The sequence below is a fragment of the Herpailurus yagouaroundi genome, unplaced genomic scaffold (assembly GCF_014898765.1).
Source record: "Herpailurus yagouaroundi ecotype Mexico unplaced genomic scaffold, PumYag 141, whole genome shotgun sequence".
In the NCBI taxonomy this organism is placed as follows: Eukaryota; Metazoa; Chordata; class Mammalia; order Carnivora; family Felidae; genus Herpailurus; species Herpailurus yagouaroundi.
The window spans coordinates 44,235,436-44,262,320 of NW_024412396.1; the positions used below are offsets into that span (position 1 = coordinate 44,235,436).

Genomic DNA, 26,885 nt, shown 5'->3' on the forward strand with positions numbered 1-26,885 from the left:
GCGCGCGCGACTGGGAACGTGGCTCTCTCGGCACTGCGCCGCCGGAGCCGGGGGCCAGGGGTCGGGGACTGTCCGCACCTCGCCGGCCCGGGAAAGGCGGCTGGACCGTGAGCGCAGAGAGCCGGCAGCTGGAACCTCGTGTGGCTGAGCGCGTAGGTGGCCGTGCGCACCCCCTCTCCAGTCTCCTGGGGGCAAAGGACGTGGGGTGGGGGCGCTGGGTAAGGCAGGGTGTCTAGGGGCGCAGGGGGCTTTGCGCCCTCATTTCAACAACGGATCAACTTGAAACTTGCTTCTTTGGCACGGAAGACTCCCCACTAACACCCGCGGCGTTCTCAGGGTCCGGGAAAGGTCTCTGTACGCGCCCCTCACCCCAACACGAGGGTCCATCACGATGCGTTTGCTGGCAGCGTGTGCTCTAGGTCTGGGAGAGTCCCTCTCTCTAGGTCAGCCCCGCGACATCAGGGCGAGCAGGGAAACAAAGGTGGCGGAGCACGGCGGGGGCCTCCGCGGCGCTGCCGGGGCCCTAGGCGCTCGGGGGACTTAGGCTAAGGCGTGCGGAGCCCCCGCCGCCCTGCAGGGGGCGTGCCTGTCGCCGCCTCCGCCCGGGCCCCGGGTGACAGCTCGGTGTGGCAGCGGCACCTGTTGAGGCGGGAGGCTCTGGGACCCGCGGAGAGGCTCCGTCGGGCGGGCCGCGTTCTTCCGACCGGGCCGGTGGCGGGCGAGAGACTTGGACGACCCCCGGGACGAGCGGCTGGGCTGGGGCAGCCTGGCCAGAAGAGGAGCCGGGGGAGGGAGAGCAAAGTGCGGGGCTGAGAGTGGGTGGCCTTTCTGATGGGAAATATCTGGGCCTGGGGAGGGAGGGGTGTGGAACTCCTCCGGGAGGTGCAGGTTCAGGAGGGCGAAGGCTTGCGTGGACTAGAATCTGGGATATTTGTGCAAAGGCAGCTGAGCCCCAGGAATATGGTGGAGGCGGGTGTTAGTGTGGAAGTGTTCTCATATTCCCATCCTGCCCCAGTTGCCGTGTCTTGTTACCCACCCGGGAAGAAGTAAAAATCTCCTGCAAAGGAACCATATTTCCCAGCTTTGCCTGAGGAGACCTTGGGGTTTATGGGTTTTCCAGCCCCCGCCCTCAATTCCCAGATCCCTGTCGGCTTGAACTCTCTGGGGGTGAGTCTGATTAGGTGGAGGGTTCCCTTCTAGGCTGAGGGTCCCTGTCACTAAGAACTGTTTCCGAAGGACTTGAGGATGTTTGGGCCGAAAGGCTGATGAGGATAAAGCCTCCAGTGTAAAGACCCCACAGTGTTGGGATCTGGGTAGACTGACAGGCTGGAGTGGGAAGTGACCAAATCGGTAGTGGCCCCAGACCTGCAGGGAGCTTGCACAGCACTGACCCACGTAAGCTGCCCCGTTCTCACACCCGGGGAGGGCCAGCCCTGGTCTCAGGGTAGGTGGGCTTGGAGCACCAGGGGAGAAGCAGGCTGGCCAGATGTTCTGTCCTTCGCTATGGTGATGTGTTGGGAGGAGGGTCTGAGCTGGAGGGGGAGGGTCTGACTTGGCAGGGGGAGGAGGAGGGAAGAAGGGAGAGGAGAGGGAACCCAAGGGAAGAAACTGCTGCTGGAGCAGAGCCTGAGGCTGGGTCTTCTCACCTTTGTCTCCACTTCAGAATCCTGACCTTGCTCTTGGACCTCTCCCCACTCCTCCTTGCCTTCTGAGATCAGCCGGGAAGGCCGCTCAGACTGAGAGCCCTGGAATGGTGTGCTGGGCTCTGCTGGGGGCACATGGCACTTGTTTTGAGGGGTGGAAATTGGAGGTCATGGGGGGCTCCGGTGAATATCCCCTCTGGCCCTCTCCTTGTTCTCTTGGGGTTTGTTTTGCTGCAGATTAGGAAAGGGCAGTGAACTGGAAGCTAAGTTTCAAGTGTGAAGTGTTATCAGGTAGATCCCAGGGATCCAGGGAGTAGGGGTGCAAGAAGAGAGGGAGAATGGGGGTTTCCCGGGAGTGAGCCACAGACAGTTCTCTGGCCACCTACAGGCATGGCCAGCTACCTCTCTGTTCTTACATTTTAGCCCTGGGTGTCCGTTTCGTAGGCCTTGGTCCCCAGTCACACACCTCCCTGGACACAGCCTTGCATTTTCTTCCTACCTTCCGAGCTGTTTCACTCCAGGGGGGTTCTTAGTCATATATGCCATCATGCAGGGACTATGCTGGAAGCTTCTTACATCCTGGCATCGATGCACACAGCAAGATTTAAGTACTTGTTGGGCAAATCAAGTAGGATTTCTGCCCATCTCTGGGAGCAGCCAAGCCTCACACCCCCCCCACCCCGCCAATATTTTGTCCCGAGCTCCAATCTGACTATACCTAAGGAGATGGGGGAATGCGTGTTCGTCTATGAACCCTATGTCCAGCCTGAAAGGGGCAGGTGCAGCTGAGGATTACTCGCCCCCCCCCCCCCCCAGCCCCCCGGGGGGGGTCGCGGAGGGCGTGGGGACATGGCAAAACACGTCTCTGTGTACTTGGGCCAGGACGCTGCATGTGGATTTTCAAATTCTTAGCGGATGATGTGGTCAGCCCTGCCGACAGAGGCTGAGAAAATTCAGACAAACGTCATCATCACTCCCCTGGGGAACAGAGATCAGAGCTAGGAAAGGGAGGGTCTGCATAACAGCCTGGGCCAGGGGGTAGTTCTGCCTTTACAACGCCCGGGCTATTCGAAGACAGCCAAGTTGTTTCTGGACCTTGGAGGCGCTGTTTGGCATTGTGGGGTGTCGGCATGGCAACCGTATGGCCCGGATTTCTCCAGGAGGTCCTGATTTTTAATATTCTGTCCTGCTGTCAGCCCATGTGTCACAAATTGTGATGTGAAAAATTGGTAATGGAATGTGTAAAACTATAGGGAGATACTGACTCCATCCCTCAGTGGCTGCTTGCGATGTGACTGGGTTTGTGATTTCTTCATGCTGTGTTTTATGGGCAAGGCAGTGGATTTGAGGAAATCCACTCGAATCTGCATTGATGCAGGCTGGCATTGGGCGGCAGCTAAAAAGCAGGCGGTGGAGCAGACACGGCTGGCCTTCAGTCTTCAGACCTCACGGTCAGGAAGAATGGTTGTGATTGACTTGGCACCTAGGTGTTCCATATGCCAGTTCTCCAAGAAGCCTGGGTAGGATGCTAAGGTGTTACACGGAATGTCACTTTACAGACATATTTTTTAAAGGCTGTCCGTTATGAATATTTTCAGGGTAGGGGTACTCATTTGCGACATGTCCTGTTTGGAACCCTGGAAGTTTTAGGCAAGAGTTTTCTTAAACTGGAGTTTCTCACCCTACACTTGGAATACTGCTGATAACCGTGGACAAAGTCCTTCTACCTCTGGACCTTGATTATTTTATGTTAAATTGGGGTTAAATGATTCGTAAGGTTTGTTGATCCTTGGATAAGCTGATGAGAGCCTCATTCTAGAAGCAGATGAACGGCTTTAAGGGGAATTTTCCTGATGCGTGTTGTGAGGTTTCTTGCTTGTGGACGGACATGCCCCTGTCCCGAGGAGGTCCCGCGGTAACCCTGAGGACTCACAGGGATCCCTGCTTACCTAGCGGGAGGGGACACATATGATGGCCGTTCTGGTGCCGTTCCCTGAGAGCAGAGGCTTCAGTCAGATCTGGAGGAGTTTATATTTTATTTATAATGTGTGCATTTTGGAACTTTGGGAATACGGTTTGCCTAAATCACAGAAAAGGATTTTATATTTCATTCATCTAGGTGCCACACACAAGGAAGAGGTTGAGGAGGGAGGCGCACAAATACCCACAATTCCCTTTGCCAAAATGTTCAGATTGGAAGGGCCTGGTTTCCTGCCCCTGGGGTCCCATCCTGGGTCATGTTGAGACCTGCTCATAGGACTTGGGGACAGCATAGAGGCACCAAGACTGGTAAGGGCCTGACAGCCCAAGGGTCACCTCCCTGGGAGGCCTGAGGCTTGAGGTCCCAGGATTTGTAGTAGGGAGCTGCTCACTCTCCTAGTGGGCCCTATGTTTCTGTGTGGTATCAGTAGTTCTCCCACTGGCTGCTCCAGGCATCGGGCCTGGCTTCCTTCTCTGGTGGTTTATCAGCTCTGTGAGCAGACGAAGCCCTCAGGTCTGGAAATGCCATTTAAGTAGACATGGAGGGGCACTGATAGGCAAGGCGGGGCTGAATTGCCCAGGGAACTGTCTTGCAGTAATGGAGGAAACCGCCCTGGGGTCAGAGGTGAGCCTGTATCCGAGCAGTTCATTACAGTTAGAAGATTGAAGATTTATCCCCTGTCGGCTTCTGGAGGAGACCTGAAACCTTCCCTGTGACCGGAGGGCAAAGACACAAGGAGGCTAAGTAGACAGGAAACCGAGGGCTTCTGAAAGGAGCGGGGAGCAGATGATGTCAATGATGATCACACTTGGGCAGCGGTTCCATTCACTGAATCAGACAATTTGGTACACTCGCAGATGGTGTGCGACTAGCTCTGGAAACAGTTTCCAGGGGCTTGATCTCTCTCATCTAAATGGACACTCGTGGTCTTCGATCTGTACCCAACTGGCCTCTGTAATGCCCCTTACCTCCGTATGATATTTATAGACGCTCCATTCATTGGACCCTTCGACACTGTGTTAGATGTCTCCCAAACTTTAACTTTTCTGACTCCCCTCAACAACCTAATAAGTGGGTGCTGTTATCAGGTCCACTTAACATATGAGTAAACTGAGGCTTACTTACCGATGATCAGGCAACTAGGAAGTGCCTTTAAAATTAGGTGTTTCTAGGGGCACCTGGGTGGCTCAGTTGGTTAATTAAGCATCTGACTTCGGCTCAGGTCATGATCTCATGGTTCGTGGGTTCGAGCCCTGTGTTGGGCCCTGTACTGACATTTCAGGGCCCGGAGCTTGCTTCAGATTCTGTGTCTTCCTCTCTCTCTCTCTCTCTCTCTCTCTCTCTCTCTCTGCCTCTCCCCTGCTCATGCTGTCTCTCTCTCTCTCAAAAATAAATAAAAAATGTGTAAAAATTAAAAAAAAAAAACCTAGATGTTTCTAGGGGTGCCTGTGTGGCTCATTCAGTTAAGCTTCTGAGTCTTGATTTCGGCTCAGGTCATGATCTCACAGTTCATGAGTTCAAGCCCCGCATCGGGCTCTGTGCTGACAGCGGGGAGCCTCCTTGGGATTCTCTCTCTCCCTCTCTCTCTGCCCCTCCCTCATGCTCTCTCAAAAATAAATAAATAAACATAAACCTAAAAAACAAAAAAACAAAAAAAACCCCCACCAAACCCTAGGTGTTTCTGCCTCTGAGGCTCATGCTGTATCTTCTTTCCCCTGAAGCATCTTTAGGGCAAGATTCAAGTCTGATGCATCCATCGGTGTGTCTTTCCAGGAGCACCTAGGTCAGCACCATGCATTGTGTTTACTCCTTAAATATTTGTTGGGGGAAGAATGCAAAAACCATATAGAACAAAATGTTAGCGGTAGGCAAGTAGGAGTATGAGTAATCCCCCCCATCTGTCTTTTGGCTTTTTCTACATTTTTTATAATGAACATCTATTAACATTATAATAACAAAGCCCATCAGGATAGTTATTTTAAAAAGTATTCAGGGGCTGAATAAAATCACTGTGGACCCCTCAATGAAAGTAAACATCTTAAGCATGTCTCGCACTTCTGAATCTCCCATCAGTGCTTGGTGTTGAGGCAACAGAAAAGGCACGAGACACAAGCGTATCGAGGAATAGAACTGGGGCCAGTGGGTAGAAGTTGCAGGGGGAGAGAAGAAGGAAGACTTTGTCACTGAACCGTCCATCATTGGAATAGTCCAAAGGCTGACCACACCCCTCTTCAACTGGTCAGCGCTTCCTTCCCGAGGCAGTTGTGAGGGGGTGAGAAAAGGCTTGTTGTCTAGCCTGTCTCCTAAGATGTCAGGCAGTTCCGTAACCGGGTTCGAAATAGGCTCCAATTAGTGCGCCACAAGAGACCTGGCGCCCTGGGAAGCAGGGCTGGCTGAGCACACGGAGGCCAAGGAGGAGGATGACTAAAGGACCCATAACTGCCGCTGTGTTGTCCCCTGCCTGTTCCTTTGAAGCCGCCAAGCAGGGAGGGAGAGGGCGCCAAGGCTGGTCAGAGGCAAAGCTGCGGAGTAGGAAACGCTCCTCTGTAGTGTCTTTTCTGCTCCTCAGAACGAGGCCCCCACCAAGGTTTCCTGGCTGCCTGAAGCCCAGGCCTGCCTGTGTCCCCCACACCCTGAATTTCAGCTACACCCTGTAACAGTATCTGCCTGGAGACAGTGAGGCCACCCCGGAGGACTTCTGTGAACATATCAGAACACGTAGGCGTGGCAGGCTGGGGTATTTTGAAACAGAGGAGCAAATGGAAGAAACTTTTTGGTTATACTTCTTAGGCAGGGTAAGGCTCAGGCCACCTTTGGGGAGACATTAGGGCAAGAGTGCCTCAGATGTAGCCTTTCTACTTTCCTGGACCCATCAGGAAGAGCTTCAAGTGTAGCTCAAGGGCACGGGTGCCTCTTTCCTGCCATTCCATGAAGCGAGGTGTGGCTCAGGGTACATCAGGCACAACATGGTCGCCGAGCTCAAAGGTGGGTGGCATCTCTTAACATGCTGAGTGTGAGACTTGCCATTATGGGCCCTAGCAGGGCCAGGACCGAGCGGGACAGAGTGGCCCAGGATGGAGACAGATGTTGGCTGCCAGGGATCAAGGTGTGAGGGGATGGGGAGAGGATGTAGAATGAAAACCAAGCGACCCGCATCTAGCCCTGCCCCCGAGGGGCTGTGTTTTCTCGGGCGAGTCACTTCCGCTCTCCGAGCCTTAGTTCCTCATCTGTCGGATGAGGGTTGAACTATAGCATCTCCGAGGTGCCTCCCAACTGAAACCATCTTTGACTTTGTTGACCCACTTCTGCACCAGTGAGGTGGCCCCAAGCCAGGGCTCAATGTCTGATGGTGCTTAGATGAAGGAGAATAAGGCTGGGGGCTGAGGTGTGCAAAAACCCAGACCACTTGTGTGCAAAAGAGTGTGAAACCTTTAACTTCTCACAAGGAATAAACCGGACCTACCCCCCCCCCCCCTTAAAACACTGTCGGACGGAGCTACGCGGCTCTCCTTCTGCTAAATCGGAAGTCTGAGGTATTTGTGAGCGTGTCTGGGGATGCTCACAGACACCTATGTAGGAGTGTCCAGTGGGTGGACTTCAGACATCTCAACAATCTGGGAAGATCAGAAGGAAGCCACAGAGAGCCCTGAGCAGAGAATTAATAGTCAAGCGCCCTTGGACATGACTCCGAAGACAGGCGTGGAATTGCCCTGAGGCCGCAGCCTGGAAATGATCATTGTTGGCGATAAAAATCAGTTTAAGGGGTTCGGGAGGTTGGTCTTCTCCCACAACCTTCCGCTTTTCCTGGGTTACAAATACAGCAGATTAGAAGCAGCAGGATGAGAGAATTGCTAGGAGCCTGCCACTGCACTGAGGGGTGACAGTTGGCAGCAAAGGACCAACCAGGAAGGGGCGTGGGAGATTGGAGCAACCCCCTCCCCCAGCAAGCACACACTGGTCCTCAGTGCTGACGGCATCATTTGTTCCTTCGCTTGACAGTTATTTCCTGAGCGCTTACTATGTGCCCGGACTGTTCCAGGCCCCGGAGATCACAGAACAGGCTAAAAGCCCTGCTCTTGAGGACCATGCATCCTAGTGGGAGAGACAGACCACAAACAGATAAATACACAGTGCATTAGGTGGGGGCGAGTCCCATGAAAATCAAATAAAGCCACAAGAGGGGACAGAAAGATGAGAGAAGGGGGGCCAGGAAAGGCCTCTCCGATTAAATGGCGTTTGAGCTGCCGTGTGAATGGAAAGGGTGAACCAGACAGGCATCTAGGGGGAGACTGTTCCAGACAGCCAAGGCCCAGGGCACAATGTCCACAGGGCGTGTGCTCGGTGCGCTTGGCTGGGGCAGACTCAGCAAGGGTAAGAGTGACCCGAGGTGAAAGTCGTTAGGCCTGTGGGCCGTGGTGAAGAGGGCTCAGAAACATGTCCCTGAGTTCCCTGAGTCATCAGGAAGTGATAAATTACATTCAGTGTACGGGCTTGGTACGTCAGCGGACCGTCAGTCAGTTCAGAACATTTTCCAGAAATATGATCAAATGTAATAGGAAGTGTTGATTCTTAAAGAGGTAAACCTAAGATACTCTTCGGCTGGAACGCTTCATTTCTTTATAATGTGAGATCAGTGAGGTACTTGTGTGTGTGTGTGTGTGTGTGTGTGTGTGTGTGTGTGTGTGTCTGTGTGTGTGTGTGTCTTATGTGAGGGGGAATGGAGGGTGCTGGTGCCTGAAGAGATTTAAAAGACAAAAGATAATGGGGCCCTTGTTGAAATACTGGAGGGAAGCAGAGTGGGGGAGGGCTCTGTCTCCAGAGAGAGAGTTCTGTGTGGGAAGGAGAATTCCTCCATACGGTGGTCCCTGATCAAGTCCCCCTTTGTTGTTGCCCGGTTCATCGCGTCCTCCTCAGGTGCATTTGGGACTCTGGAAAGGAAGTCTTCTGGCAATGCAGGGACTTGGAAGTCTTGTCCTTCTGTGCAAGCGGTTCCCCTTCTGCCCTCAGTCGGCAGGTTCCCCTTCTGTACAACAGAGCCCCGAAGGCAGAAGCATCCAGGCCCTTCCCCCCCGGGCACGGAGGTGGGAGGTGGGCGCCGGAGGCCTGGCAGGATCGAGGACCCTGCACAGCTTTTTTTCAGGCAGGCAGTGGATGCAAGGGGCTGCCTTCAGGAGCAAGATGGCTGTGCCGGGGCCTGCCTGAGACCGTGCCCACTGCTGTTCAGCTGGCTTGCCCGTGCCCCGGTGACGGGGACCACATGGCTTCGTGTGTCCCCGGAAAGCTGCCGCTGCTCTCTCTTTGTGCTTCAGGTCACACGCGCTCAATTCCAGACCGCTGTCGGTCATGCCCTTTTAGATGCTGCTTTTCAGAGTTCACATTTTCATCCCTTTATCTTCTCACAGCCGCCCTGGCTTTTAGCTTCTTTCAACCAGCTGTTGGGGAGTACTTCTGACATTTCAAGGCCTTTCGTTTCACGGGGGTCTGGCCCCGGGAGGCCACAGCCAGAGGGGACCCGTGTTGCCAAGAATGCAGTCAGTTTGGGGGCGGGGGGGGGGGGGGGTAGCTTCTGGCGTCTCACAAGTCTGTGACCAGATTCTTGGCTTAGAAGCCAAATCTTTCCCCCTCCATGTGAAATTCCTCACTGGGGGGTGGGACTGGAAGAGGCTGAGGGGAGTGGGGGAGGTGGGGGGTATTTTCCCAGGGCTTGAGGTAGAAGAACACTGCCTGAGGCTCCGGAGACAGAACGAGTGATCCGTTAGTGATGTCTGCGGTGGTGTGGGTGCCTTGGAGGAGTGAATTAATAGGAATGAGCCACAGCCCCCAGATAGTTCACCAACCCGAGGCGAGAGGGAGAAAGGGAATCAAGGGACGGAGAACACACACTGCATGGATCAGGGAAGGTGATGGAGGGCTTTTTGGAGGCATCAGCCGAAAGGCATTTGCCAGGTAGAGAGCAGAAGCTGCCCATGGTGATGTGTTATTATAGCCTTGGTGCCACCTTGTGGGGGCACGAAAATGGCAGGGGCCTTTTCCCAAAACACGGAGAGAAAATGTCTTGCCCCTGGGTGCTCCCCAATGTTGCCAACCCTTGTTTTTTTGTTTTTTGTTTTTTTGGGGGGGTTGTCTGCGTAGCAGAGAATGAAGCATCACCCACTCAGCCCTTCCAGTCCAGCAGGGTCCCTGAACCATGCCTGGGTGGGCTGGCCCGAGAACTGCAAAGCACGGAGCCCAGGGAAGCTGAAGGCTGATTTGACCAAGTCGGGGGGCAAACCACGCAGAGAGGGTCAGAAAGGGCCTGGGCCTGGTCAGAGAGAGAAACTGGTTGTGAGGTGACAGTTCTGAAGAGCCGGGCCAACAGGTACCCTGAGCGTCATCACAGGGGCTCTGGTGGAGGATGGCACCTGCCCACGGGTAGGGAGAGCCCTGCAAGGTCCAGACGGGCGGTGACCAATATGTGGCCACCAGCCACACGTGCCACGAGCGCTTGAAGTGTGGCCAGTGCAACAGGAAGAGCTGGGCTTTTCGTTTAGTTTCAATTTAACTGATTGAAATTTAAAAGCAGACACTCATTGCAACTCTCGGTAAACTGTTGGGAGGGTTTAAAAGAACACTCTATGTGTGGAATCTGCGTTTTCAACTGTAAGTTTTATGAAGTCTCAATACAAATCAGGTATTTCTGGTGAAAATTTCGTGTCTAAATTGAAGCGTGCTGTAAATGTAAAATGCACACTGCATTTCAAAGACTTAGTACAAGAGAAAAACAATGAAAAAATCTCACAAATATTTGAAAATATTGACTGTGTTTTGAAATGGTAATACTTGGACGTATTGGGCTAAATAAAATACATTACTGAAATTAATTTTGCCTGTTTCTTTTTACTTTTTGAATGTGGCTACTAGAAATTTGGAAATTCCTTATGTGGCTTGCATTCCATTTCTTTGGGCTGTGCTGGTCCTTATGTGTGTTCGTGACCCCTCTCCAAAGGGCTACAAGGTTGTAGGCAGAAGGTTTTATATAAAGTAAAGAATATGGCTACATTCCCAGTTTACCTTGACTTTGGGGTAAGTCCTCTCCGGTCCAGCTGCCGCTGAGGCGTTGGTTCCTAACGCACCATCGTCTACGGCACGGGACACCTCCCAGCGTGGGCCTTTGTCCTCACACCATCATTAAAACCAAGGTCAATGTTTTCTTGCAGCCTCTTCTCTTTTCAAAATCCCTTCTAAGCTCTCGCTGTGATGAAAATGGGTTTTGGGGTAGGAGGGGTAGGAGGGGCAGGAGCCCTGGAGGCAGGGAGCCTTTTACCCCCTTGGAAAGTAGAGGGATTAGTTCCGGTCTGTTGCTTTTTGGTGTTTCGTCTTTATCCTGTTAGAGCCAGAATGATAAATAAGTCTCAGCTTTACTGGCAGCCCAGAACCTGTGGAAGTGGCAGCCTGCAGCACTGTGGTGAGAAGGATTCCCAAGCTGTGCGCAGACTGAGCGGGAAAGAGGCGATCGATTAGCCACGTCTGTAAAGGGCACGGGCTGGGACCGTAGAACACGGGCTTTGTATAGAATGATCCTGCCGTGATGAAGTTGTCTTCTTTGAGAATTCCACCCCCCCACCCCCACTTTCAAGACCTGGTATGTTTTAAGAAGTTGGCCACTTTGAAGAAGCAGGGAGGAGGCTTGCACTGTGTCAGGAGATGTACGGAGGGGAAGCTGGTCATCTCGGTGGAGCAGAACCCTAACCAAGGGGATGGGACAAGAGCTTTAAACCGCTGTGCAAACGTTCAGTGGCACTTTTTCACTTACTGGGTAGAGCTGGGTCGGCTCTGGTCTGGGACCAGTCTACTTGCAGCAAAGAGACAGGGCTGTAAACCCAAGGAGCAGGGTAGAAACCTGGAGGGTCTGAGGGAAGAGAAGAGGGTTGGCTCTTTTCCTTTTCCTCTCCATCTTCCCTCCCTTCACAGTGGGCTCTGTGAACTTTGGAACCTTTCCTGCTTCTTGGTGCCACATTCCTGGTTGTGGCTTTGCTCAGGACGCAGCTGGAGAGAGGCCAGGGGCATAGCCACTGGAGCCAGAGTGCCCGCGTTCATGTTCCAGCTCTGCCCCTTACTAGCAAGTTATTGAAACATGCCGTGCCTCAGTTTTCTCATATGTAAAATGGAGCCATTCATATGGCTGCTTGCTCTGAAGGTTAAATGAGTTAATCCCCATAAAGTGTGTAGAATCATGCCTTGCACATAGTAAGTGCTATACTAGTGTTAGTGCACGAGTTAGTAATGACACTGTAAGTTCTCATCATTTGTTCGTTTGTATGTTACTAATTAATGCTGCATATCAAATCACCCTAAAACCTATTGGCCGAAAACAACAATAATCGTATGTTCTCTCCCGTTGTTTCTGTGGGTCAGGTATGTGGAAGTGGCCTGGCTCGGGGTTTCTCGGTGAGGTTGTAACCAGATGTCAGCCACCGTCATCCAGGGGAGCGAGGGTGGCTCTCTCCTGTGGCTGGCCGGCTGGTGCTGGCCGTGGGCAGGAGGCCTTGGTTCTTCTCCGTATGGGGGTCTCCCCATGTCTGCTTGAGTGTTTTCACGGTATGGTGGCTGGCTCCCCCTGTGGCAAGCAATCCAGGAGACCAAGGTGGATATGGCAGAGACTTCCTGACCTCACCTGGGAAGTCACACAAGCAAAGAAGTGATGTGGTCTGACTTACATTTTGAGAGACTGCTGTGGCTGCTGGTTTGAGAAGAGACAGGAGTTCTGAACGGGAGGCTTCGGCAAGGGCGGAAGCACTTTTGACTGCCTGGCATGTGCCAAAAACCTGCCAGTTGGGTTTCATATACTTTTCCCTTCATCCGTCACAGCAGGCTGGTGGCCCGAGTGTTACAACCCCCCTTTTACAGGTAGGGAACCTGACTCAGAGAGGGTAGGTTATCTGCCAACAGAGCCAGGATTCACCCAGGGTTGCCTGGCACCAAAGCCTGGGGAGACGCACAACCTCTCAGGACGCCCACCTCACGATGGGACGGCTTACGAGGGAAAACAGGCTTTGTGAGGGATCTTAATTCCTGTATTTCTCGAAGTCAGGATGGGGAACCCGAGAAAGCCAAGAAACATTCACAGGTCAGACAAGGGAGAGGAGCAGGGCCCTCTCAGCACCTGTCAGCGCTGGGGGGAAGATCAAAGGGCTGGGGCAAGGTTTGGAGGATTGGCTGGACCAAAAGGTATGGGCTGGGGAGATTCCCTGCACTTGACTCAGGATCTCCAAATTAACAGACCTTCTGAGGTCAAGGGAAGGCTTCGTGTTACCTGAGCCCTAGAGAGTTCCATGCGGAGGGATCAGGCCCTCCCACCTGGAATGGAGTACCTGGGAGTAGTAAAATAAATGAACTAGATCAATGTGTATCTGCACAAATGGTGTTTAAAACCATGATGTTAGAGGGGGGTTGCAGAGGATTCTGTAGGATGCAGTTGTGCAAATTCGAAGAATATAGTTGTGTCTATTGTTCCTGGATGTATGTGTGTATGTGTGCGTGTGTATCTCAAAGTGTAACAACCGACCAAAGAGGATACACAGCACACTTAGAGCAGTGAGTGTTCCTGGAGAGAGACGGAGGAGGGGACCAACAGGGAGTTTGACTTTATTGGCAACATTTTATTTCGGTTGTTTTTTTGAAAAGAGAGGCTTGCAGCCAATCTGACAAAATGTTAACAAGTTGTTAATTCTGGTAGCAGGGCAGGTGATTCCTAGTCTTTGTACTTTCTGGAATTGAAAAAAAAAAAAACACCAAACAAACCTTGAATCTAAAAACATTTCAAAAGGAAAGGAAAGAAACAGCTGGTCCCCCAAAGTCGATGAGTCTCAGCTGCATGAAGAAGGAGAAGAGGGCTGCCTGGGTGGCTCAGCCCTCCCACACGTGCTCTCTCTCTCTCTCTCTCTCTCTCTCTCTCTCTCTCTCTCTCAAAATAAATAAATAAACATGTATTTATTTTTTTTAATGTTTATTTTTGAGACAGAGAGAGACAGAGCATGAACGGGGAGGGTCAGAGAGAGAGGGAGACACAGAATCGGAAGCAGGCTCCAGGCTCTGAGCCATCAGCACGGAGCCCGACGCGGGGCTCGAACTCACGGACTGCGAGATCATGACCTGAGCCGAAGTCGGCCGCTTAACCGACTGAGCCACCCAGGCGCCCCAATAAACATTTTTTTAAAAAGATGGAGGAGGGTAGTGGAAGACTGAAGGCAAGATTCCTGCCCCCCCCCCCCCCCCAGGCCCCCAGAAAGCCTGTCACCCATGCAGCGCTGTTTTCACTTGCCTGGAGGACAGCAAAGTGATTCTCAATCCTCTGTGCTCAGGCGTGTCTTCTGTACCCGAAGATCAGCCGAGGAGGGGCTGGCAGTGAAGGCGGCGGTGGTGGAGACAGCACGTTCTCCAACAAAGCCCGAGTGTTGAGGGTGCAAGGGCCGGAGGAAAAGAAGGGTCAGGTGCCGGGAGCCCAGGCCAGGAGGACTGAGAGCCAGAGCCCGGAAGTTCCATCTTTGAAAGGACATGACTCGTAAAATGGGTGTCTCTCACCCTCTGTCAGGGGTGAAGGGATTGGAAAACTCTTTTGATAGAAAGGTATGAGACCAAAGGTATGAGGTTTTTCTTCATTATTCTTTTTTCTCCCTTTAGACATAGTACATGGTTAATATACAAAAGACAGGAAATTGAAAAGGAGATGAAAATCACCCCAAATCGTACCATTATTAACATCTTGGTGAATAATCAATTCAGATCTTTTTAGGTGGATTTTTGAAAATAAAATCATGCATTTTATGCTGTTTTGTAACTGGTTCTTTTTTTTTTTTTTAATGTTTATTTATTTTTGAGAGAGACAGAGACAGAATGTGAGTGGGTTAGGGGCAGAGAGAGAGGGAGACACAGAATCCGAAGCAGGCTCCAGGCTCCGAGCTGTCGGCACAGCGCCTGATGCAGGGCTCGAACTCATGAGCTGTGACATCATGACCTGAGCCGAAGTCGGACGCTCCACCGACTGAGCCACCCGGGCGCCCCTGTAACTGGTTCTTTTAACACTGTATCATGAACACCTTTCTAGGTCATCGTCTTCCAAATATTTTTTAATGGCTGCCTAGATTTTCGATGGGTGAATATTCCATAGATTATATATACCATCACAGTTCATGGACTCTGAAGATTAGATTGCATAGGATAATATGAAATTGGGTTGTTTTGGGGTCAAAAATGGTCACTATTGGAAGTTTCATAGGGTTCAACTAAATATGTTTTCCAGTTTTTCATTTTTATAAACAACACAACAATGAACCCTTTGTAGGTGCACCTTTACACATAGCCTTGATTAATTCCTTAGATAAATCCTGGCAATGGAATTGTTGAACACAGTATCAAAAATTCCAATAAAGACAGAATCGGATGGGGCTGGGATTAGGGAGAGGTGAGTGGAGTGAGTGGTGTAAGTCAGGGCCAGATCTGTCTGTATCTCAGATGTTAGTTTCTATTCATTCTGGATACTTTGCATTAACTTTGATTTTTCAGAGTATGTCTTTAAAATATCTATTTGGGGGCACTGACTGGCTCAGTCAGTACAGCCTGCAGCTCTCGATCTTGGGATTGTGAGTTCACGCCCCACACTGGGTGTAGACATTACTTAAAAAAAAAAAAAAATCTGTCTTGATTCCTGAGTTTGTTTGGTGCCCCCTTACATTTTGCACCAACATGAGTGCCTCAGTCGTTCCCCCTGCTCCTGGCCCGTGATAGCACTAGTGTTTCCCTCAAGGAATTGTCATGGTGAGTGAGGCCTGTAAACCACTCAGAACGGCGTCCAGAATAAGTGTGCTCAATAAGTATTATGTTTATCTCCTCTCAGAAAACATTTGTCGTCCAGCACGTGACAGGTGCTAAGCTAACAGCTGGGATGCCAGGGTGAGTGAGACCCGGTCCCTGTGCTCGAGCTGCTTGGACGTGTCAGGGAGCCCGCCAGCGTCGGGGAAGGTGGAGGGTGCCGTCGCAGGGCACGTCCTTCCTGGGTACGGTGAAGTCTTTGCCTTGTGCACTGGAGGGATGATAATGTGGCCTGAAGTCGTTAATACGAGCACATGCTGGTCACACAGGAAGCAAAAGGCACATCAGGCAGGAGGTGTGGCCTGAGCCAAGATGCAGTGTGGGAGGCCCAGCTCCAAGTCTTTCTGTTAGTATGGGAGGAGGACTGGGCCAAGAACGGGTGGCAGCTGGGGATCCTGCTGGGCCAAGAACGGGTGGCAACGGGGGAGACACGGGGATCCTGCCCTGAGTCCCATGTCCGCTTGTTCCCAAGCCACGCTGACTGCAGGAAGGCCAGCCTGCGACGGTCTGTTCACACTTCCAGGGGTGCTACCTTCCTGTGTAACGTCAATCGTGACGTTGATGCCTAATGTTGATTTCTTCTTGTTGTCTTATTTTTAATCATGGCAAAATATACATAACACGAATTTTACCGCATTAACTATTTTTTTACTAATGCTTTTTTTTTTTTTTAAGTTTATGTATTTTGAGAGAGTGTGAGAGTGCATGAGCATTGGGAGGGGCAGAAAGAGAGGGAGAGAGAGAGAGAATCCCAAGCAGGCTCTGCACTGTCAACTCAGAGCCCGACACGGGGCTCGATCCCACGAACCCTGAGATCGTGACCCCCCCGAAATCAAGAGTGGGATGCTCAACCGACTGAGCTACCGACGCACCCCTTTAGTAACTATTTTAATGGTACACAGTGTCATTAAGTAGCATTAACCCTCACACTGTTGTGCAACTTACCTCCACCATCCATCTCCAGAACTTTTTCATCCCCACCATTCTACTTCCTGTCTCTCTGAATGTATCTATTCTAGGTGCCTCACAGAAGCAGGATCATACAGTACTTGTCTTTTTGTGACTGGCTTGCTTCGCTTAGCTTGATGGCCTCCAGGTTCATCCGTGTGGTAGCAGGTGTCAGAATTCCCTCCCCTTTTGAGGCTAGATAATAGTCCATTGTATGCCTAGACCACATTGTGTTTATCAGTTCATTCATGGACGGACGCTTGGGTTGCTTCCAACGTTTCGCTATTGTGAACAATGCAGTTATGAACACGGGTGTACAAACATCTGTTTGAGACCCTGCTTTCAATTCTTTTGGGTATGTTCCCTGAAGTAGAATTGCTGGGCCATAGGGTCATTCCATTTTTAATATTTTGAGGAACCACCATACTGTTTTCCTAGTCTTATTATTTTTATTTTTTTAATTTATTTTTTATTTTTTTTAAATGTTTATTTACTTACTTTTGAGAGAGCGTGAGTGGGGGAGGGGCAGAGAGACAGGGAGACACAGAATCCCAAGCAGGCTCCGGGCTCCAAGCTGTCAGCACGGAGCCCACTATAGGGCTTGAACCCGTGACCTGTGAGGTCATGACCTGAGCCCAAGTCGGAGGCTTAACCGAGGCACCTGGGCCAGTGCCTGCCCCTAGTGAACCCTGGTTGCCTGGATGAGGCTCCTGGAGGTTGAGTAACTTGCCCAACATCCCACAGCTGGAGGGGAGGTGAGCGGAGGTAGAACACATTCGAACCCAGGCGCCAATCCCAGGGGCCAAAGACTTGATCTCTGGGCTGTACGTGCTCTCCGAGATGGCCTGGCTCCCATCAGTCCTGGGAGAAGCCTCACCATCCCTACCCTTCCCTTCCCTCCTCTTGGGGTAGAAGCTGAGGATACGGCCCTTCGGGAGCCCCACCCCACCCCCCAGCTTCACAACAATCGTTGCAAAAGTTGCCAGTGACAGTCATGACTCTTAAGAAAAAAAAGGGGCAGACAGATCCAATTTCGGTCACCCAAGTTCAGGAGGAAATACCAGCTTGGGCAGCTCATGACAAATAAAAAACTGGGAGTGTTAGGGGCGCCTGGGTGGCTCCATCAGTTAAGCGTCCAACTCTTGATCTCAGCTCACTCAGGTCATGATCTTATGACAGTGCAGAGCCTGCTTCGGATTCTCTCTCTCCGTGTCCCTCTGCCCCTCCCCTGTGCATCTCTCTCTCTCTCTCTCTCTCTCTCTAAAAAAATAAAAAAATCAAAAGTAAATAAATAGACATTAAAAAACAAAACAAAACTGGGAGTGTTCGCCACAGGCCAACCCTACTCCCTGAGTGCGGGGACAGCTGCTGCTGTGTCTCAGCTCAGCTGCGCTCTAGATTGCTTTTCTTTAGCTGTTCCTTGCACGCCAGGGGACAGGGTCATCATTTGTACCTGACCTCTGCAGTGTCTGCTCCACGGTGAGCACTCAGGGACTCTGTGATGATTGAGCCTACAGGGCCTGGAAGACCTTGGATTTAACTCTGTGAGCCACGGACTGTTGACATCTCCATTTGACAGATGAAGAAACGGAGGCTCTGAGAGTGAGTGACTTATTGATGTTTTCAGCCAAACAGTCACAGTGCTGGGATAAGAAGCAGGCGCTGGGCTCATCTAAGGAGAGGGAAATCCAGAAATCCGTTTCAGGTCCAGATCTGGTCAGGTTTTTGAGGCTGCCCTGAGGGCACCTGCTTGGCTCCCTGGAGTGGGAGGGAGGAGACGTGTGAGAGGAAACGGGGCAGTTCCAAAGCCAGTGGACCCCAGCGCCCCCCGGCTTGTCTGCCCTCCCAGTTTTTCAACCTTTTGTGAACTCTGGCGGTGGAAATCCCTCTCCTTTGTTGCCAGCCAACGGGGCTGTGTGGTCATGACAGCAACCCAGCCCTCCATCCCCCTGGGCTGCACGTGCTCATGGGACCCGGCAGAGACGTGGCTTGCTTAGGAACACTGACATCACTCTCTCTTCTCCCAGGACACTGGCCTGTGGCGTTCGCGACACCTGGTGTTTTTCATGCCTGAGGACCCACATAGTCTCCCTTCACTCCAGATACAGTCCTCTGCCCAGGCGTGGGGGTCCTGGGTAGGAGCTGAGCCTGTCCAAACCCCACACCGCTACGATGGTCATTGGAAAAATGACATTCATTCTGAAATTACTTCCCGCCGGTGACTGCTTGCATACAACGAGCACTTCAAAGACCAAGTGTTTGGACTATAACTTTTCATAAGTTAGGTGTTGGGATTTGCCCCAAAGGACCTCTGAGAGGTGTGAGAATTGACAAAGATCTGCCCTAGCCGATTTGTTTTTTCTTCACGTGTGGACAGCTCAAGCTGCAGGGTGAGGTTTTATACCCTCTAGAGGGTCTTGGCACCCCAGACCGCCCTTGTCCTCTAGAGATGAATTCTGCGAGGTTCCCTTGCACCCTGCCTGCTGTGCATCGGAGCACACGATCGGGCCAGGTTCGAGACCCCCACTTTACTGATCTCTTGGGTTCCCTCTGTTCGCTGTGCCCCAGCCACACTGCCCTCCTGTCTTTCCGTGGGCGCATCAAGCTGTCCTGCCCCAGGCCCGCAGGCTGTCCCTCTGCCCCGGGCCCCCCCGCTCCCAAGCTGACCACGGCCGGCTCCTCTCTCCAGCCCTCTTCAGCCCTTTACCTTGTGTCATTGCCTTCCACACAGTTGCCAGTCCTGGAGATGACCTTGCTCTTTGCTATTCTCCATCTCACCTCCTCCCATGGCCCGTGCAGCCCATGAGAGGAGGGACGATGTGGGGTGCACCTCCCTACACTAGATGGCTCTCAGTATGTATAGTTACCACGGGACAAGTGACCCGACCTCTCGAGCCTCTGTGTCTTCGTCTGTGCAGTGGGCATCACTAGTCCTGAAAGCCACATTAAAAGAGCCCTACCATACACATGGCTTGTGGCACAGAGTAGTCACATCACCAATGACGGATCACTAATGTCATTCCTCCAGGGCTCCTGGAGAGCCAAGAATATGTCTGCCTTGTTGTGCCGGTGACTGACACCTAATGGATAGGCAGCAAATGTTGACAGACTTGGAGGGAGGCTGACCATTTTGGGGATGGCTGCTGTTTCTTTGCTCACGACATGGCCCTTGTGGGCTGCACCTTGTGTCTGGGTTGCCAGGACGTCAGCGTGTTTGCTAGGTTCACACTTGGCCTCAGGCAGGTGAGGAACTCGGCCTAATATGCCAGGAAGCTTTTCCAGGGGAGGAAAGATAGGGTGATGGGAATCACAGGAGCTAAGACCACGGACTCTGCCAGGGTTCAAATCTAGCTCCACTGCTTACAAGCTGTGTGATCTTGGGCAAGTTACTTAACCTGTCTGAGCCTCAGTACCTGCCTCACAGGGTGGTTATGAGGATTTGATTACTCACTGTGAGTGTTCTCTTAGAATGCCACCTTACTTTTGTTATTATTATCCCTTTGCTTTCTCGGCTTCCCCATGTCATGTCTTCGTTCATTTAAGATATATTCATTAAGCACCTACTATGTGTCACCAATTGTGCAGGGTGCCAAGGAATCAAAGGTGAACAAGACATCCTGGCCTCTGTCCTCCAGGTGTGGGAATAGGTGATGACAGGGGCCTGGGAGAAATGCCAGAGAAGGACATACTAAGAAGGATTCAGCTCAGCCGTGTTGCCGCTCCTGCTTTGGAAAAATGGGTTCCTGCCTTGGGGTGCTCACCCTTGCCCTGCTGAACGATCTCTGTGGCCTTTTCCTGGGACTAGAATCATCCTGACTTCTCGGAGCTGGCAGGGGCCCTGGAGACCCCGCACCTCTTTCTTATCTTCCACCCCAAACACCTGCTGTGGTTCCTCCAGGAAGGGGTGCCTGCTCTTCAGCCACAGGGAACAGGGGGCAGAGTGGCCTCCTTGAGGCTAGCAGTGTCGCTGTCCTGTCGCCATCCAGTGTCAAGGGGTCCCCGGGCCTGTCACCATCAGCGAGGACAGATAAACACAGCTGTCTCGGGGATGGGGTGGAGTGGCAGTGCTGTGCTGGCAGGCACGGTGACACACGATGGGCGTAACCGAGGGAGGCCCAGCCCTGGGTCAGCTCCTGGGCGGTGGGGAGCTCTGCTTCCACAGCTTACAGCGAACTTGGGCAAATTATGTGTCCGTCCCGTATCTGTTTCCTCAACCGCAAAATGGGGACAGTGAAAGCAGAGTGCCTCTCCTTGAAGAAGACTGCTTTGAGGGGCGCCTGGATGGCTCAGTCGGTTAAGCGTCTGACTTTGGCTCAGGTCATGATCTCGTGGTTCGGGAGTTGGAGCCCTGCATCAGGCTCTGTGCTGAGGCAGGGAGCCTGCTTGGGATTCTCTCTCTCTCTCTCTCTCTCTCTCTCTCTCTCTCTCTCTCTCTCTGTCTCCCTCTGCCCCTCTCCCACTTGTGCTGTCTCCCTCTCTCTCAAAAAAAAAAAAAAAAAAGAAGAAGATTGATGTGACGATCAGATGGGATTACACATTAAAACCTGTCCTATTGGACTTGGCTTTATTATCACTTATTATCCTGCCGTCATTTACTATTGTTTTTATCATTTTTAGGGACGTTTAGGTCATACCTACAGCCCATGCCACACAGAAATAGAATGGCTGTCATGTAAGAAAGATCCCTCATTTCTTTTATTTTTTTTTATTTTTTTTAACGTTTATTCATTTTTGAGAGACAGAGACAGAGTGTGAGCAGGGGAGGGGCAGAGAGAGAGGGAGACACAGAATCTGAAGCAGGCTCCAGGCTCTGAGCTGTCAGCACAGAGCCCGACACGAGCCTCGAACTCACGAACCACAAGATCGTGACCTGAGCTGAAGTTGGATGCTCAACGGACTGAGCCACCCGGGCACCCCAAGATCCCTCATTTTCAAAACAAACCATTTTAATGTATCATCATTTGCATTCCTCTTTCAGGGGTTCTGTTGTAGTTGCACAGAGAGACCCATCCAGGTTTCCTCAGACACTGGAGACCTGAAGGAAACTGAGGCCTTCCCTCCGGTCCCTCCCTTAGGGACTATGTTGTCCTTTACACAGAGGGTCTGTGTCTCCTGGGTACACACCCCGTGTTCCTCACTAGCCCTGCCTTCTCTCTACTTCTGCTGGCACGTGGCTCATGACCATTGTGACTCTAGCCCCAGCTCTACCTTAAGCTCCGTGTCTTTGCCCAGCCAAGGTAGCTTCAGTTTCCCACCTCCTGAGAGAGACTCTGATGGGCCCAGGTCGTCCTGCTAAACCTGGCCACAGAGGTTAAAGGTCACTAGGTAACACCCAGATGGACTGCATTTGAGTCAGGTGCCCACCCTGGGCAAATGGCGTCATCAAAGAGCTCAGATTCCCAGGGCACAGAACACACAGATTAAGGCAGTAGGGGATACGGGGATGGAGTGGAGAGAAGGCAGAGTCCTTTAGGAAGGGCTGGACAGGGGTGCCTGGGTGGCTCAGTTGGTTAAGCATCCAGCTTCGGCTCAGGTCATGATGTCACGGTTCGTGAGTTCGAGCCCTGCGTTGGGCTCTGTGCTCTCAGTTCAGAGCCTGGAGCCTGCTTCGGATTCTGTGTCTCGCTCTCTCTCTGCCCCTTCCCCACTCATGCTCTGTCTCTCGAAAAATGAATAAATGTCAAAAAAAATTTTTTTTAAGGGGGTGGACAAAGGAACTCTCTGCAGTGATACTGATGTTCTGTTTCTTGGTAAAGATGTGGATTACACAGGTGTATGCATTTATCAAAATTCACTTAAAGCTATTCTTAAGATTTTACATCCACACACACACACAACCTTACACAAATGTGAACTCTAGCAAATGATAGGCGTGCCGGAAGTATTTAGGGCTGAAATATACTGAAGTGTACAGCTTCCTTTGAATTCACCAAACCATGAAGATGGACTGATTGACAGATGAAAGGCTGGATGGAAGGACAGATATATGATGAAGCTAATCTAGCAAAATGCTGATGGTGGAAACCACTTGGTGGGTGTGTGAATGTTCACTATACAATTTTTTCAGCTTTTCAGGACGTTTAAAAAAATTTTTTTAATGTTTATTTATTTTGAGAGAGAGAGAAAGCACGAGCAGGGAAGGGGAAGAGGGAGAGAGAGAGAGAGAGAGAGAGAGAGAGAGAGAGAGAGAGAATCTCAAGCAGGTTCTACGCTGTCAGCACAGACAGTGTAGGAACTCACTGAACCAGGGCAGGAACTCACGAACCATGAGATCATGGCCTGAAATGAAGTCAAGAGTTGGACGCTTAACTGAATGAACCACCCAGGTGCCCCACGTCTAAAAATTTTTATGATGAACTGTAGAGTCTTATTTATTTTATTTATTTATTAAACGTTTATTTATTTTTGAGACAGAGAGAGACAGAGCATGAACAGGGGAGGGGCAGAGAGAGAGGGAGACACAGAATCCGAAGCAGGCTCCAGGCTCTGAGCCATCAGCCCAGAGCCTGACGCGGGGCTCGAGCTCACGGACCGCGAGATCGTGACCTGAGCTGAAGTCGGATGCTTAACCGACTGAGTCACCCAGGCACCCCATTATTTATTTATTTTAGAGAGAGAGAGAGAGAAAGAGAGCATGAGTGGGGGAGAGGGAGAAAGAGAGAATCTTTAAGCAGGCTCCACACTCAGCAACGTGGAGCCTGGCTCCATCCCGGGATGCTGGGATCGTGTCCTGAAATCAAGAGTCAGACACTGAACCGACTGAGCCGCCCAGGCACCCCAGATGTAAAAGCTTTAATAGAGAAAGGAAAGGAGCATGAGCAACCAGGCCCTGCCTGGCATCTCAACACAATTTGCTCCTCCTCCAGGGCACTCGTGCCCCAGGCCTGCTACTGAAGGCTCAGCATCACTTAACCAGCACCTCACTCCTGTCAGAAGCTGAGAGGAGTTGCTAATTGAGAGAGTCCCTAGGACATGTGTGAGTCACCCACCACTCCCGGTTTCCCAGACCAGCCCTACATCAAGCCAAATCCCTGGAAAGGGACATCCCTGGAGGTGATTGGGGATCTTGCTCCCTGTTGGCATTACAGCTCTGTGCCACACCCTCAGTTTTACCGTGAGCATCTTTTGTGCCATCACTGTTGACATCTTTGCCGTATTTCCATTGTGTGAGAGTCCCCGAGATAAAATCCTCCCTGTCTCCAGGGACTCTGGTCTGGTTACTTTTGGGGGCCCAGCGCAGTGAGCTCTCCCAGCTGCTCAGTATATGTTTACTGGTTACATGCAAGGATGGGTGAATAGTAGAATTCAGTGCAGGAAAGAGGCGTCTCTCTGCTGACTGATGGGTAAGCTTTCTTTTAGCAAACAGTGACGACTAAGCAGCTCCTAGTGCTTCCCTTTTGGTGTGGCTAGAAATTCAATACAATGACAGCTGTTCTGGTGGCCTGGGGTCCCTCACTGGGAGTGGGAGGGCTACCCACTCCCTCCCTCAGCGACTCTGGATTTTTTGCGTTCCTATGTCAAATGCTGCAGGGAATACGTAATAAATGAATAAAATCAAGTTCAGTTCTTTCATTTTGCTGTTGAGGAAAATGATGCGGAGAGGTTAAGTGACTTGCCCGAAGGCAAACAGCAATCTGCCGCGCAGCACAGCCAACACAGACCCCCTTCTCCTGCCTCCACAGTTCTTTCTCCTGGACCACCCTGCCTCTTGTGCTCGGGTCTGAGGCGAAGCCACAGCTTGGAAATGATGCGACTGCCTCTGAGCGAGAGGTGCTAACCAAATCTCCTAACTGTAGGGCCCAAATCCAGTAGAAAAGTCTCCACTTAATCCTTGCCTGGGTATTGAGTAAATAATTCTGAGGACTCAGACAAAGCCCTCCGTAGTACACGGAGCTCTGAATTGTCCCTGAAGCTTCCTGAGTCCTGAAAGACTCTGGTGCTAAGAAACCAAAATGTTCCTTGGAATTAGTGACCCTGCGAGTCCAAAGCAAACTAGCCGAAGTATCTGCCACTGCCCCTCCCAAGTCCTGGCACCCTGTTTTCCAGCAGGGACTGGAAGAAGGGTCAGTAGGAGGATCTGAGGGAATGACCTGGAAGGCCACCTAGTGATGTGATTTACAGGGGAGGAAATGAAGAGGGTCCCCTGTTTAAAGTCACACAGCTTGTTTGGGTAGACGAGGGCTGGGATCCAGGCCTCCCAGCCTGTGGCCACAACTCTTCCCACTACACCAGGCTGCCTCTTTAGAAAGCCACGGGCAGTTGTTCTGCATTAGGCCAAACCAGAAGGCAGTTGGAACGGTTGACAGCCAGCTGCAGAGAAACCTCTGAGGCAATTGCTGGTGAATGGATTCAGCAGAGATGCTACCAAACCCAACCCACACTAACATGTCAGGCCCTCAAGACCGCGGCATCCTGCCAGTAACCCTGGCACCAGAGTGTCCCCAATGCCCAATAGGGCCAGCGGCACTGCCTCCATTACTTCTGCATTTAATGAACTCCTAGCCTGGCCCAGTGAGTGTGGCCCCAGGAGTTACCCAGACATGATGGGATTCGTAGGCCTTTCACAGGCTACATCTTCCAGGACCAGAAGTTTCCAGTGGGTTTCCACCAACACAGAACTTATGGATTGGAAGACGGTCAGTCTCTACAGCATCAGAAACTTAAAAACTCATCCTAGGGTCTGGGAAAGTCAACACCTAGAGAGTGAAAGAATGCATGGGTGACCCAGGCTCGTGGCTGGGTCTGATGTTGACAGGGGCTTTCTTCTTGGCCAGTGGACAAGGGTCTTTAATTACTTTTCCTTTGGGGCCTCTGAGGGATGCTGAGGTGCTGGAGGCCTTGGAGAGGCTGAGAGTGTCTGAGCCCGTGTGGAAGTCATTGCTTTGATGGGAACGCCGTTTTGGAGTCTCTGGTGGTAAGCGTGACAGACTTAAGTCATGGGGGATGTATTGCTAGGATACGTGGAAGGCTGGGAACCAGCCATAGCAGGTGGTCAAAACCTCTGAAGGCTTCACCCTGCTAGAAGACTCACACTACAATTATATCGTTGTGGGGCTTATGTCCTGTGGTTACCCTTTGGCAGGAAGAAGTGGGATGTCTCCAAAAGAGCCTGCAAGGACCCCTTGGGCTTCCGTGGTGATGTTGGAGAGGGGAGGGGAAAAGACCCTTGGATTTACCCTCCCGGTGAGGTTGCGCTCAGAGACAAGAAGCAATTCCTTACAAGGAAACCAGAGACCTCTTCAAAAGGGGAAGTGGATACTGGCCTCCCCAAACAGAGACTGTCTTCCACGCCCAGTGTAGAAATTGTTCTGAGCTATTTTTGTGAATTAACTCAATTGACCATATGCTTTGTTGGCCAGTGTCAATGATGTAATATGTCGCATTCTTAAAAGTGAGAGACGTGCCACAGTGCTAATTATTGTTGCATGCACATATGTGCATCTTTATTGTCAGAACTCACAGCTGCAGGTGCTCTCAAGTTCATACTTTGACCCACCCCATCTCGCTCGATCTTTGCAAGGTTCTTGGGAGGCAGCTGTTTTATTGCACCCAGTCCTCCCAGGAGAAGGACGCTTTGCCTCAGGAAACCAACATTTTGGATGGCCTTGCAGGCAAACAGGAAGGTGGGGGAAGAGGAAACTGTCCCAGGACATCAGCAAGGAACCCAGGCGGACTGTGCCGGGATCAGCTCGGCAGGGGTGGACTCCACAACCATCTGTCTTTGGTGCCTCCCCAGAGGAGCTAAGACAAGACATGAGCGTGGACTTTTTTCCTTTTGGTTTCACCGTGGATGATTTGAAACTGACAGAAGCGAATAAAAAGGTTACAAAAAGAGTAAGGTTCTCATTGACCCCAAGATGCTATGGTGGAAAGTGACTGAAAGAGTCACGTCAAGAATGTGATTCCTGAGAGCACCTTCCAGCACTCAGACCTGCTGAGGAAAATTCCCCGTGCACTGCACCTCTGGGCTGGGAACAAAACAGCAGCCCAAATGGTAATGGTCTCAGAAAATTACCAGCCCTTGGAAATGAGGGTGGGGAATGGAAATGCTATTTCAGCCCTGTCTGGAAAGAATTAAACGCCAAAGCCCCCCATCTCAGTTCCATTACTGATGACACTTAAATGGGGTCAGAGGAAGCAAGCGTCACGTGGGAAGGCTTCCCAAAGCCTTCCCAGGACACAGGGAGCTCCCTGGCCACCTATGATTCTCAGAGGAGGTGGGGACTACAACCCACAGGGCAGGAGAGGCAGTTGGAGGTCTTCCAGACCCACTGGGGCTCGGTGACCCTCTTCTCATGTTTAAATTCTCAACTTCAATGCTCTTTCCCTTAGGGTTAAGGGATAAGGGAGATTCTTTTTGGAAGGACGGGCTTTGGGTTTTTTCGTTACACTTAATATTTTCTAATTTTACATAGAAATGTTTGAAGTTTGTCTCCAAAGACTCACGGGGGACTCAACTCTAACTG

The 26,885-nt window shown here is 51.4% G+C and overlaps 1 protein-coding gene across 2 annotated transcripts in view; it reads left to right on the plus strand.

The window, feature by feature from the left end:
• Nucleotides 1–26,885, plus strand: part of GALNT16 (polypeptide N-acetylgalactosaminyltransferase 16) — a 93,284-nt gene that overhangs the window by 820 nt on the left and 65,579 nt on the right. The gene's annotated exons all lie outside the window — the stretch shown is intronic.